Source organism: Ornithodoros turicata, chromosome 3 (genome assembly GCF_037126465.1).
Source record: "Ornithodoros turicata isolate Travis chromosome 3, ASM3712646v1, whole genome shotgun sequence".
NCBI classification, from domain to species: domain Eukaryota; kingdom Metazoa; phylum Arthropoda; class Arachnida; order Ixodida; family Argasidae; genus Ornithodoros; species Ornithodoros turicata.
This window is the reverse complement of record NC_088203.1, coordinates 103,965,271-103,978,364: the sequence shown is the minus strand read 5'-3', so window position 1 is coordinate 103,978,364 and position 13,094 is coordinate 103,965,271.

Here is a 13,094-nt window from a genome sequence, read left to right as displayed (position 1 = left end):
AATTATTTATCAGCTAAACCTACCTAAACATTAGCTAAACATGCCATCTAAACATATCAGCTAACATAGCCAAACATATCAGCTAAATTTCAGCACACATTAAAGAGCCCCAGGTGAGCAAAACTAATCCACAGACCGATAACCATGGCGTCAATCATGATCATGGTTGGCTCGCGACGTAAATCCACGAATTATTTATCAGCTAAACCTGCCTAAGCGTAAGCAAGATATGTCATCTAAACATATCAGCTAAACATACCAAAAGATATCAGCTAAACATATCAGCTAAATTTCGGCACACAACAGGCAACCAACGGTGAGGCACCAATAAAACATTATTATTATTATTAAAACTAATTTACAGACGAATCACCGTGGCGTCAATCATGAACATGGTTGTCTCGCGACGTAAAGCCACGAATTATTTATCAGCTAAACATGCCATCTAAACATATCAGCTAACATAGCCAAACATATCACCTAAATTTCAGGACACATTAAAGAGCCCCAGGTGAGCAAAACTAATACACAGACCGATAACCATTGCGTCAATCATGATCATGGTGGCCTCGCGACGTAAAGCCACGAATTATTTATCAGCTAAACCTGCCTAAGCGTAAGCAAAATGTCATCTAAACATATCAGCTAAACATACCAAAAGATATCAGCTAAACATATCAGCTAAATTTCAGCACACAGCAGGCAACTAACGGTGAGGCACCAATAAAACATTATTAAAACTAATTCACAGACGAATCACCGTGACGTCAGTCATGATCATGGTTGTCTCGTGACGTAAAGCCACAAATTATTTATCAGCTAAACCTACCTAAACATCAGCTAAACATGCCATCCAAACAGATCAGCTAACATAGCCAAACGTATCAGCCAAATTTCAGCACACATTAAAGACCCCCAGGTGAGCAAAACTCCACAGACATATAACCATGGCGTCAATCATGATCATGGTTGGCTCGCGACGTAAAGCCACGAATTATTTATCAGCTAAACCTACCTAAACATCAGCTAAACATGCCATCTAAACATATCAGCTAACATAGCCAAACATATCAGCTAAATTTCACCACACATTAAAGAGCCCCAAATGAGCAAAACTAATCCACAGAGCGATAACCATGGCGTCAATTATGATCATGGTTGGCTCGCGACGTAAAGCCACGAATTATTTATCAGCTAAACCTACCTAAACATCAGCTAAACATGCCATCCAAACAGATCAGCTAACATAGCCAAACATATCAGCTAAATTTCAGGACACATTAAAGAGCCCCAGGTGAGCAAAATTAATCCACAGACCGATAACCCTGGCGTCAATCATGATCATGGTTGTCTCACGACGTAAAGCCACAAATTATTTATCAGCTAAACCTGCCTAAACATCAGCTAAACATGCCATCTAAACATATCAGCTAACATAGCCAAACATATCAGCTAAATTTCAGGACACATTAAAGAGCCCCAGGTGAGCAAAACTAATCCACAGAGCGATAACCGTGGCGTCAGTCATGATCATGGTTGTGCTCGCGCGACGTAAAGCCACGAATTATTTATCAGCTAAACATGCCATCTAAACATATCAGCTAACATAGCCAAACATATCAGCTAAATTTAAGGACACATTAAAGAGCCCCAGGTGAGCAAAACTAATCCACAGACCGATAACTATGGCGACAATCATGATCATGGTTGGCTCGCGACGTAAAGCCATGAATTATTTATCAGCTAAACCTACCTAAACATCAGCTAAACATGCCATCTAAACATATCAGCTAACATAGCCAAACATATCAGCTAAATTTCAGCACACATTAAAGAGCCCCAGGTGAGCAAAACTATTCCACAGACCGATAACCATGGCGACAATCATGATCATGGTTGGCTCGCGACGTAAAGCCACGAATTATTTATCAGCTAAACCTGCCTAAGCGTAAGCAATACATGTCATCTAAACATATCAGCTAAACATATCAGCTAAATTTCAGCACACAGCAGGCAACCAACGGTGAGGCACCAATAAAACATTATTATTATTATTATTAAAACTAATTCACAGACGAATCACCGTGGCGTCAGTCATGATCATGGTTGTCTCGCGACGTAAAGCCACGAATTATTTATCAGCTAAACATGCCATCTAAACATATCAGCTAACATAGCCAAACATATCAGCTAAATTTAAGGACACATTAAAGAGCCCCAGGTGAGCAAAACTAATCCACACCCCGATAACCATGGCGTCAATCATGATCATGGTTGGCTCGCGACGTAAAGCCACGAATTATTTATCAGCTAAACCTACCTAAACATCAGCTAAACATGCCATCTAAACATATCAGCTAACATAGCCAAACATATCAGCTAAATTTCACCACACATTAAAGAGCCCCAAATGAGCAAAACTAATCCACAGACATATAACCATGGCGTCAATCATGATCATGGTTGGCTCGCGACGTAAAGCCACGAATTATTTATCAGCTAAACCTGCCTAAACATCAGCTAAACATGCCATCTAAACATATCAGCTAACATAGCCAAACATATCAGCTAAATTTCACCACACATTAAAGAGCCCCAAATGAGCAAAACTAATCCACAGAGCGATAACCATGGCGTCAATTATGATCATGGTTGGCTCGCGACGTAAAGCCACGAATTATTTATCAGCTAAACCTACCTAAACATCAGCTAAACATGCCATCTAAACATATCAGCTAACATAGCCAAACATATCAGCTAAATTTCAGCACACATTAAAGAGCCCCACGTGAGCAAAACTAATCCACAGACCGATAACCATGGCGTCAATCATGATCATGGTTGGCTCGCGACGTAAAGCCACGAATTATTTATCAGCTAAACCTGCCTAAACATCAGCTAAACATGCCATCTAAACATATCAGCTAACATAGCCAAACATATCAGCTAAATTTCAGGACACATTAAAGAGCCCCAAATGAGCAAAACTAATCCACAGAGCGATAACCATGGCGTCAATCATGATCATGGTTGGCTCGCGACGTAAAGCCACGAATTATTTATCAGCTAAACCTATATAAACATGCCATCTAAACATATCAGCTAACATAGCCAAACATATCAGCTAAATTTCAGGACACATTAAAGAGCCCAAGGTGAGCAAAACTAATCCACAGACCGATAACCCTGGCGTCAATCATGATCATGGTTGTCTCGCGACGTAAAGCCACGAATTATTTATCAGCTAAACCTGCCTAAACATCAGCTAAACATGCCATCTAAACATATCAGCTAACATAGCCAAACATATCAGCTAAATTTCACCACACATTAAAGAGCCCCAAATGAGCAAAACTAATCCACACACATATAACCATGGCGTCAATCATGATCATGGTTGGCTCGCGACGTAAAGCCACGAATTATTTATCAGCTAAACCTGCCTAAACATCAGCTAAACATGCCATCTAAACATATCAGCTAACATAGCCAAACATATCAGCTAAATTTCGCCACACATTAAAGAGCCCCAGGTGAGCAAAACTAATCCACAGACCGATAACCATGGCGTCAATCATGATCATGGTTGGCTCGCGACGTAAATCCACGAATTATTTATCAGCTAAACCTGCCTAAGCGTAAGCAAAATGTGTCATCTAAACATATCAGCTAAACATACCAAAAGATATCAGCTAAACATATGAGCTAAATTTCAGCACACAGCAGGCAACTAACGGTGAGGCACCAATAAAACATTATTAAAACTAATTCACAGACGAATCACCGTGACGTCAGTCATGATCATGGTTGGCTCGCGACGTAAAGCCACGAATTATTTATCAGCTAAACCTACCTAAACATCAGCTAAACATGCCATCTAAACATATCAGCTAACATAGCCAAACATATCAGCTAAATTTCAGGACACATTAAAGAGCCCCAGGTGAGCAAAACTAATCCACAGACCGATAACCCTGGCGTCAATCATGATCATGGTTGTCTCACGACGTAAAGCCACAAATTATTGATCAGCTAAACCTGCCTAAACATCAGCTAAACATGCCATCTAAACATATCAGCTAACATAGCCAAACATATCAGCTAAATTTCAGGACACATTAAAGAGCCCCAGGTGAGCAAAACTAATTCACAGAGCGATAACCGTGGCGTCAGTCATGATCATGGTTGTCTCGCGACGTAAAGCCACGAATTATTTATCAGCTAAACATGCCATCTAAACAGATCAGCTAACATAGCCAAACGTATCAGCCAAATTTCAGCACACATTAAAGACCCCCAGGTGAGCAAACCTCCACAGACATATAACCATGGCGTCAATCATGATCATGGTTGGCTCGCGACGTAAAGCCACGAATTATTTATCAGCTAAACCTACCTAAACATCAGCTAAACATGCCATCTAAACATATCAGCTAACATAGCCAAACATATCAGCTAAATTTCAGGACACATTAAAGAGCCCCAGGTGAGCAAAACTAATCCACAGACCGATAACCCTGGCGTCAATCATGATCATGGTTGTCTCACGACGTAAAGCCACAAATTATTTATCAGCTAAACCTGCCTAAACATCAGCTAAACATGCCATCTAAACATATCAGCTAACATAGCCAAACATATCAGCTAAATTCCAGGACACATTAAAGAGGCCCAGGTGAGCAAAACTAATCCACAGACCGATAACCATGGCGTCAATCATGATCATGGTTGTCTCGCGACGTAAAGCCACAAATTATTTATCAGCTAAACCTACCTAAACATTAGCTAAACATGCCATCTAAACATATCAGCTGACATAGCCAAACATATCAGCTAAATTTCAGCACACATTAAAGAGCTAAACCTGCCTAAACATCAGCTAAACATGCCATCTAAACATATCACCTAAATTTCAGGACACATTAAAGAGCCCCAGGTGAGCAAAATTAATCCACAGACTGATAACCATGGCGTCAATCATGATCATGGTGGCCTCGCGACGTAAAGCCACGAATTATTTATCAGCTAAACTTGCCTAAGCGTAAGCAAAATATGTCATCTAAACATATCAGCTAAACATACCAAAAGATATCAGCTAAACATATCAGCTAAATTTCAGCACACAGCAGGCAACTAACGGTGAGGCACCAATAAAACATTATTAAAACTAATTCACAGACGAATCACCGTGACGACAGGCATGATCATGGTTGTCTCGTGACGTAAAGCCACAAATTATTTATCACCTAAACCTACCTTAACATCAGCTAAACATGCCATCTAAACAGATCAGGTAACATAGCCAAACGTATCAGCCAAATTTCAGCACACATTAAAGACCCCCAGGTGAGCAAAACTCCACAGACATGTAACCATGGCGTCAATCATGATCATGGTTGGCTCGCGACGTAAAGCCACGAATCATTTATCAGCTAAACATGCCATCTAACCATATCAGCTAACATAGCCAAACATATCAGCTAAATTTCAGGACACATTAAAGAGCCCCAGGCGAGCAAAAGTAATCCACAGACCGATAACCATGTCGTCAATCATGATCATGGTTGGCTCGCGACGTAAAGCCACGAATTATTTATCAGCTAAACCTACCTAAACATCACCTAAACATGTCATCTAAACATATCACCTAAATTTCAGCGCACATTAAAGAGCCCCAGGTGAGCAAAACTAATCCGCAGACCGATCACCTTGGCGTCAATCATGATCATGGTTGTCTCGCGACGTAAAGCCACGAATTATTTATCAGCCAAATCAGCCAAACATCAGCTAAACATGTCATGTAAACATATCAGCTAACATAGCCAAACATATCAGCTAAATTTCAGCACACAGTAAAGTACCGCAGGAGACCGAAATTGATCCACAGGCCGACCACTGTGGCGTCAATCATGACCATGGTTGCCTCACGACGTAAAGCCCCGAATTATTATATCAGCTAAGCCTATCTAAACATCAGCTAAACAGATGAGCTAAGCATGACATCTAAACATATCAGCTAAACACAGCTAAAATAGCAGCTAAACATATCAGCTAAATTTCAGCGCACGCTCAAGAGCCCTCAGATTGGCGAAATTAATCCACTGACCGACCACTGTGGCGTCAATCACCATCATGGTTCTCTCGCGACGTAAAGCCACGACTTATATCAGCTAAACTTTACATAAACATCAGCTAAACATATAAGCTAAACATGCCATCTACACATATCTGCTAAACAATCAGCTAAAGATATCAGCAAAACAATCACCTAAATTTAAGCACACATTAAAGAACCCCACGTGAGTAAAATTGATCCACAGACCGAGCACTGTGGCGTCAATCATGATCATGGCTGTCTCGCGATGTAAAGCCAAGAATTATTACATCAGGTAATCTAGGTAAACGTCATCTAAATATATAAGCTAAACATCATAGCTGAATTTCAGCGCAAGTTAAAACAATTGAAAAATAAATTAAAACTTAATCCCACGTAAAGCCACAAATTATAATATCGGGTAAACATAGCTCAACATATCAGTTAAACATGTCAGCTAAATATAGCTCAACATAACAAAATTTACAGCTAAACATCGTTAAACATATCAGCTAAATTTCAGCGCAATATAGCTAAATATGCTCCAACCACTTCCAGCATCGCTACACTCGAGGAAACCAACAGCACTTCGGGACCCACTGTTCTGCAAGAAGCTGAATAATATCCCACTCACTCACAACGTTGCTAAGCTCGAGGAATCCCACAGCTCTTCCAGACAGGACGTTCTGTGACAAGCTCAATAATGCTCCGTCCACTTCCAGCATGGCTACGCTCAAGGAAACCAACAGCACTTCTGGACCCAATATTGTGCAAGAAGCACAATAATGCCCCATTGCCTCAGAGCATTTCTGGGCTCGAGGGATCCAGCAGCTCTTCCATACAGTATGTTATGTGACAAGCTCAATAATGCTCCGTCCACTTCCAGCATGGCTACACTCGAAGAAACCAACGGCACTTCTGGACCCAATATACTGCAAGAAGCTCAATGATGCCCCGTTCCCTGAGGACATGTCTAGCCTCGAGGAATCCAACAGCTCTTCCAGACAGGACGTTCTGTGACAAGCCCAATAATGATCTGTCCACTTCCAGCATGGCTACACTCGTGGAAACCAACAGCACTTCTGGACCCAATATACTGCAAGAAGCTCAATAATGCCCATTCCCTGAGGGCGTGTCTAGCCTCGAGGAATCCAACAGCTCTTCCAGACAGGACGTTCTGTGACAAGCTCAATAATGCTCCGTCCACTTCCAGCATGGCTACACTCGAGGAAACCAACAGCACTTCTGGACCCAATATACTGCAAGAAGCTCAATAATGCCCCATTGCCTCAGGGTATGTCCAGCCTCGAGGAATCCAACAGCTGTTCCATACAGTATGTTCTGTGACAAGCTCAATAATGCTCCGTCCAGTTCCAGCATGGCTACACTCGAGGAAACCAACAGCACTTCTGGACCCAATACACTGCAAGAAGCTCAATAATGCCCCATTGCCTCAGGGTATGTCTAGCCTCGAGGAATCCAACAGCGGTTCCATGCAGTATGTTCTGTGACAAGCTCAATAATGTTCCGTCCAGTTCCAGCATGGCTACACTCGAGGAAACCAACAGCACTTCTGGGCCCAATATACAGCAATAAGCTCAATAATGCTCCATTCCCTCAGGGCACTTCTGGGCTCGAGAGGATCCAGCAGGTCTTCCATACAGTATGTTCTCTGACAAGCTCAATAATGCTCCGTCCACTTCCAGCATGGCTACACTCGAGGAAACCAACTGCACTTCTGGACCCAATATACTGTAAGAAGCTCAATAATGCCCCATTCCCTGAGGGCATGTCTAGCCTCGAGGAATCCAACAGCTGTTCCAGACAGGATGTTCTGTGACATGCTGAATAATGCTCCGTCCACTTCCAGCATGGCTACACTCGAGGAAACCAACAGGATTTCTGGACCCAATATACTGCAAGAAGCTCAATAATGCCCCATTCCCTGAGGGCATGTCTAGCCTCGAGGAATCCAACAGCTCTTCCAGACAGGACGTTCTGTGACGAGCTCAATTATGATCTGTCCACTTCCAGCATGGCTACACTCGAGGAAACCAACAGCACTTCTGGACCAAATATACTGCAAGAAGCTCAATAATGCCCATTCCCTGAGGGCATGTCTAGCCTCGAGGAATCCAACAGCTCTTCCAGACAGGACGTTCTGTGACAAGCTCAATAATGATCTGTCCACTTCCAGCATGGCTACACTCGAGGAAACCAACAGCACTTCTGGACCCAATATACTGCAAGAAGCTCAATAATGCCCATTCCCTCAGGGCATGTCTAGCCTCGAGGAATCCAACAGCTCTTCCAGACAGAACGTCCTGTGACAAGCTCAATAATGCTCCGTCCACTTCCAGCATGGCTACACTCAAGGAAACCAACAGCACTTCTGGACCCAATATACTGCAAGAATCTCAATAATGCCCCATTCCCTAAGGGCATGTATAGCATCGAGGAATCCAACAGCTCTTCCAGACAGGACGTTCTGTGACAAGCTCAATAATGATCTGTCCACTTCCAGCATGGCTACACTCGAGGAAACCAACAGCACTTCTGGACCCAATATACTGCAAGAAGCTCAATAATGCCCATTCCCTGAGGGCACGTCTAGCCTCGAGGAATCCAACAGCTCTTCCAGACAGGACATTCTGTGACAAGCACGATAATGCTCCGTCCACTTCCAGTATGGCTACACTCGAGGAAACCAACAGGACTTCTGGACCCAATATACTGCACTAAGCTCAATAATGCCCCATTCCCTCAGGGCATTTCTGGGCTCGAGGGATCCGGCAGCTCTTCCATACAGCATGTTCTGTGACAAGCTCAATAATGCTCCGTTCATTTCCAGCATGGCTACACTCGAGGAGACCAACAGCACTTCTGGGCTCAATATACTGCAATAAACTCAATAATGCCCCATTCCCCGGGGAATGTCTAGCCTCAAGGAATCCAACAGCTCTTCCAGACAGGATGTTCTGTGACAAGCTCAATAATGCTCTGTCCACTTCCAGAATGGCTACAGTCGAGGAAACCAACAGCACTTCTGGACCCAATATACTGCAATAAGCTCAATAATGCTCCATTCCCTCAGGGCATTTCTGGGCTCGAGGGATCCAGCAGCTCTTCCATGCAGTATGTTCTGTGACAAACTCAATAATGCTCCGTCCACTTCCAGCATGGCTACACTCAAAGAAACCAACAGCACTTCTGGACATAATATATTGCAAGAAGCTCAATAATGCCCCATTCCCTGAGGGCATGTCTAGCCTCGAGGAATCCAACAGCTCTTCCAGACAGGACGTTCTGTGACAAGCTCCATAAAGCGCCGTCCACTTCCAGCATGGCTACACTCGAGGAAACCAACAGCACTTCTGAACCCAATATACTGCAAGAAGCTCAATAATGTCCCGTTCCCTCAGGGCATGTCTAGGCTCGAGGAATCCAACAGCTCTTCCAGAAGGGATGTCCTGTGACAAGCACAATAATGCTCCGTCCACTTCCAGCATGGCTACACTCAAGGAAACCAATAGCACTTCTGGACCCAATATTCTACAAGAAGCTCAATAATGCCCCACCATCTCGATCATGGCTAAGTAGTTCGAGGAAGCCTGCAGTTCAGACAGGATGTTCTGTGATGAGCTCAATAATGCTCCGTCCACTTCCATCATAGCTACACTCCAGGAAACAAACAGTACTTCTGCACCCAATATTTCTAAGAAGCTCAATAATGCCCAACTCCCTCAGAGCAGGGCTAGGCTCGAATAATCCGGCATCTCTTCCGGATAAGGTGAGGTCTTGCGACAAACTCAATTATGCTCCACTTCCTCTCTCTGTAGAGGAGATGGTGTTCCCTGACATGAGATGATGAAATGTCCTGGACGGACGGATGTGCTGGGGAGCTTGTCTATCCGTAGATTCACTCGAGGATGTTGCCGTATAGAACTGACTGGCTTGTGCCACGACGGTAGGTCCGCGTCGATACTACGAAGGGGAGAATGAGGACAACACGTGGGTAATGGATGACTGAGGACAAGGCTTGTGTGCTCGGTGTCGTGAGGCCGCTCTGGAAGTGGCGTCAAAATCAGATCTCTGATCTCAACCGCTACCTCAGGTGGAAGTGCCGCGAGAACGTGCCCATACTTCGTCGCTTAACTAGTGATGATTCGAGCAGCGAATTGGGCTTCCACTTGTGCGAAGCATAGCTGAGGGGCGGAGGCCCAACAATGTGGCAAGCGCGGAGTGACGGTGATAGACTCCACTACGGGCGAGGCAGGCGAACCTTCATTCGGAACTGTGTGCGGGTGAAGCGGTGGTAAAGCTCCGAGGTCAGTCACGATAGACTCCTGAAGATGGAAGACTGTATAATCACGTACGGGTCACTAAATGTAGAGATGATGTTTCACCACGAGTCCTGATCGGCGATGATGGAATGTTCCGGAGGGCTGGATGTGCTGGGCAGCTTCTCATGTCGTGGCTTCACTTCAAGGGGGTGATCGAGGGGAAGGTGCGGTCAGCCAGCTCTGTTCTGACAGCTCGATGCACCCAGGGGAGTGTGAAATAGGGAGGGGACAGATGATTGAGGGTTAGATAGAGGGTGTGCTAACACTCTTGCTCTCGAATTTGCGTCGTCCAAGAGAACAATCCACCACAAAAAAAAATATGCGAGCATCCCTCAGTAGTCTTCATTCTGGTGCACCCTGTACCACTGCCAGGATTCTTGCCGATGTTACCCCATAGCATCTCTACAGGACGTTGCCGGTAGAACAGACAGTGACTAGATTATCCTGCGATGGCGCGCAGTAGTAGTGGTGCGTCGTCGTCATCGCGTCACGTCTTCCCCGCCCTACTCTCTCAGAGCTTGGCTACACTGGAGGAAACCAGTTGACGCTCAGCAACAGGATCCAGCTGATGCTGCCAACTTGTGCGGCCATAAGTTTACTGTTCTGCAGGGATTCATAGTACGTCCTTCACATTTTTTACTCTATTGGGTGCATGTTACACACGCCGTAATGTTTCCCAGCAAAGGTGTATGAAGTTAGCTGGGAGAAGAGTAAAGCGTAAAGGCCAACCTCCACGAAGAGAATGTAGAGCGAAAGCGGCGAGCTCCGTTCTGCGTCTGACCCTGTACGAGGCGTCAAAAATGTAAGCGTCCGCCGGCGACCTGCCAATGCATTTTCGCCCAGCGTTGGTGGTGACACTGCTTGCCGTAGTCGGCATGCTCCGGCGGGCAACATCACGACTATCGCAGGGGGGACTGTACGTTCTGAGCCGACTTCACAGGAAACTGCTAGGAAGCGTGGTGGCGGTAGTAGTAGTGGTGGTGGTAAAAGGGCTCGCAGTTGTGCCAGGAAGCATCAAGTGCCGATGAACACGAGGCCGGCCGATCAAAGCACTCTTCCGCTACGAATCTGCGCCACTTGCGTCTCGTTGCCTCTTCTTCTTTTGCGTCTTACTGAGAATGGCCTCGTCGTCTGGACGTGATCGTCAGCTCTCCTGAGTCGCCTACTAGACACACCTCTTTTTTTCCTTTAGCAGTATTGAATATGCCTTTCGCTACATTGCTGGTTACCGTTTTTTTAGACAGTTGTTGGATTTAGTTGCGAAATTTGTGACACTAAAGGAGCATTAAAGTGGTGTCTAACATGGCCAAAAACTGCTGTCATCCTGTAAGGCACTATGTGAAAAGCATTCTCACAAAATATTTTTGTACAAAGTTGTTTCACCGCGGCGCAATGAATTTGCAAAATCGCCTACCCACGCTTTCAAATCACCCACTCTAGTGTGACGTTTGTGGTAGAGAGCCCCCTGATTCGTTTGGTAGAAAAAACCGTCTGCTACGAACATTGCGAGCTGTTTCTTGTTGACTTCTATTCTCTATATGATTTATATATCACGTTTTCTAAATAACAAAGCATATATGCACCCTGACAAAATAAGGTTACAATCATAAGAGTAATATATCCGTGGCTTCTGTGCAATCTCAGAACTCACAGTAGCAGAAAGCAAGCGATGCGATGACGTCGGTATTGTGGCGCCACCTGTTAGCCACTGAACTAACTGTGCGGTGAAAACTGTCAGAGATGCTGCACACTATCGGGAAGCATTGGGGTATCCCTGTACAACACACAGTTAATTTCTTGCTGCACCACTCGTTCTTCCCGTGGTATCAGCGGTCCCAAAAAATCGAGGTCGTGTCGCTGACAGCCTTCAAATCCTCCGTTTCGGACAACACGCAGCCGGAGAACGCCTTGCGTCTCCGAAGCGGTAGCAGACGCTCCGGCCTGCGCGGTGTTGCTCATCTCGATCATGTGATCCCAGATCCAATGAGGAGCCTCCCTACCACGCGCGTCACGCGCGTGGCGGCTATCCTGAAGGCGAACGATGTGTTTCGCGCACGGGAGACTCGGGGGGCTATTGCAGGCATCCCGATTTCTCTACGATTGGACTAACTGTGGGAAAACTGTTTTCGGCCGCCTAACATTCCATACCGACCAAAAACAGAAACAAAGTTTTGTGCCTCTAGACTGCTCCTTTAAGTGCATTTTTTCGAGCAACTGATTTCACTTAGCTTTCGCTTTGTACTCTACCAAACAGTGACACACTCATTGGCGTCACTAGGGGGGTGCGGTCCGCACCGGGTGAAGCGCCGGAAGGGGTGACGCGCCGCACCAATACTGCCGCTTCCTCCCTTTCTCTGTGGCACGAACACGCCAAAAACAACAGGAGGAGCCTTCCGCGAGGCACATTATTTTTTTCTGAGTGTGGCTAATATGTTTATTTATCGTGAATCGCCTGGTACGGAAAGGTATCCGTTAATGGGGGCATGGGGTGGGGCGGGGTGGGGGTGACACAAAGAGCTCCCGCACCGGGTGACGCGTACCCTAGCGACGCAACTGGACACACTCTCAGAAAAAAGAGGTGTAGAGATGTTGTAGCTCTATGAGGTATCACCTTACGCGTACGTTACCTCCTTGCTCAAGACCACAAGTGGTGTAAC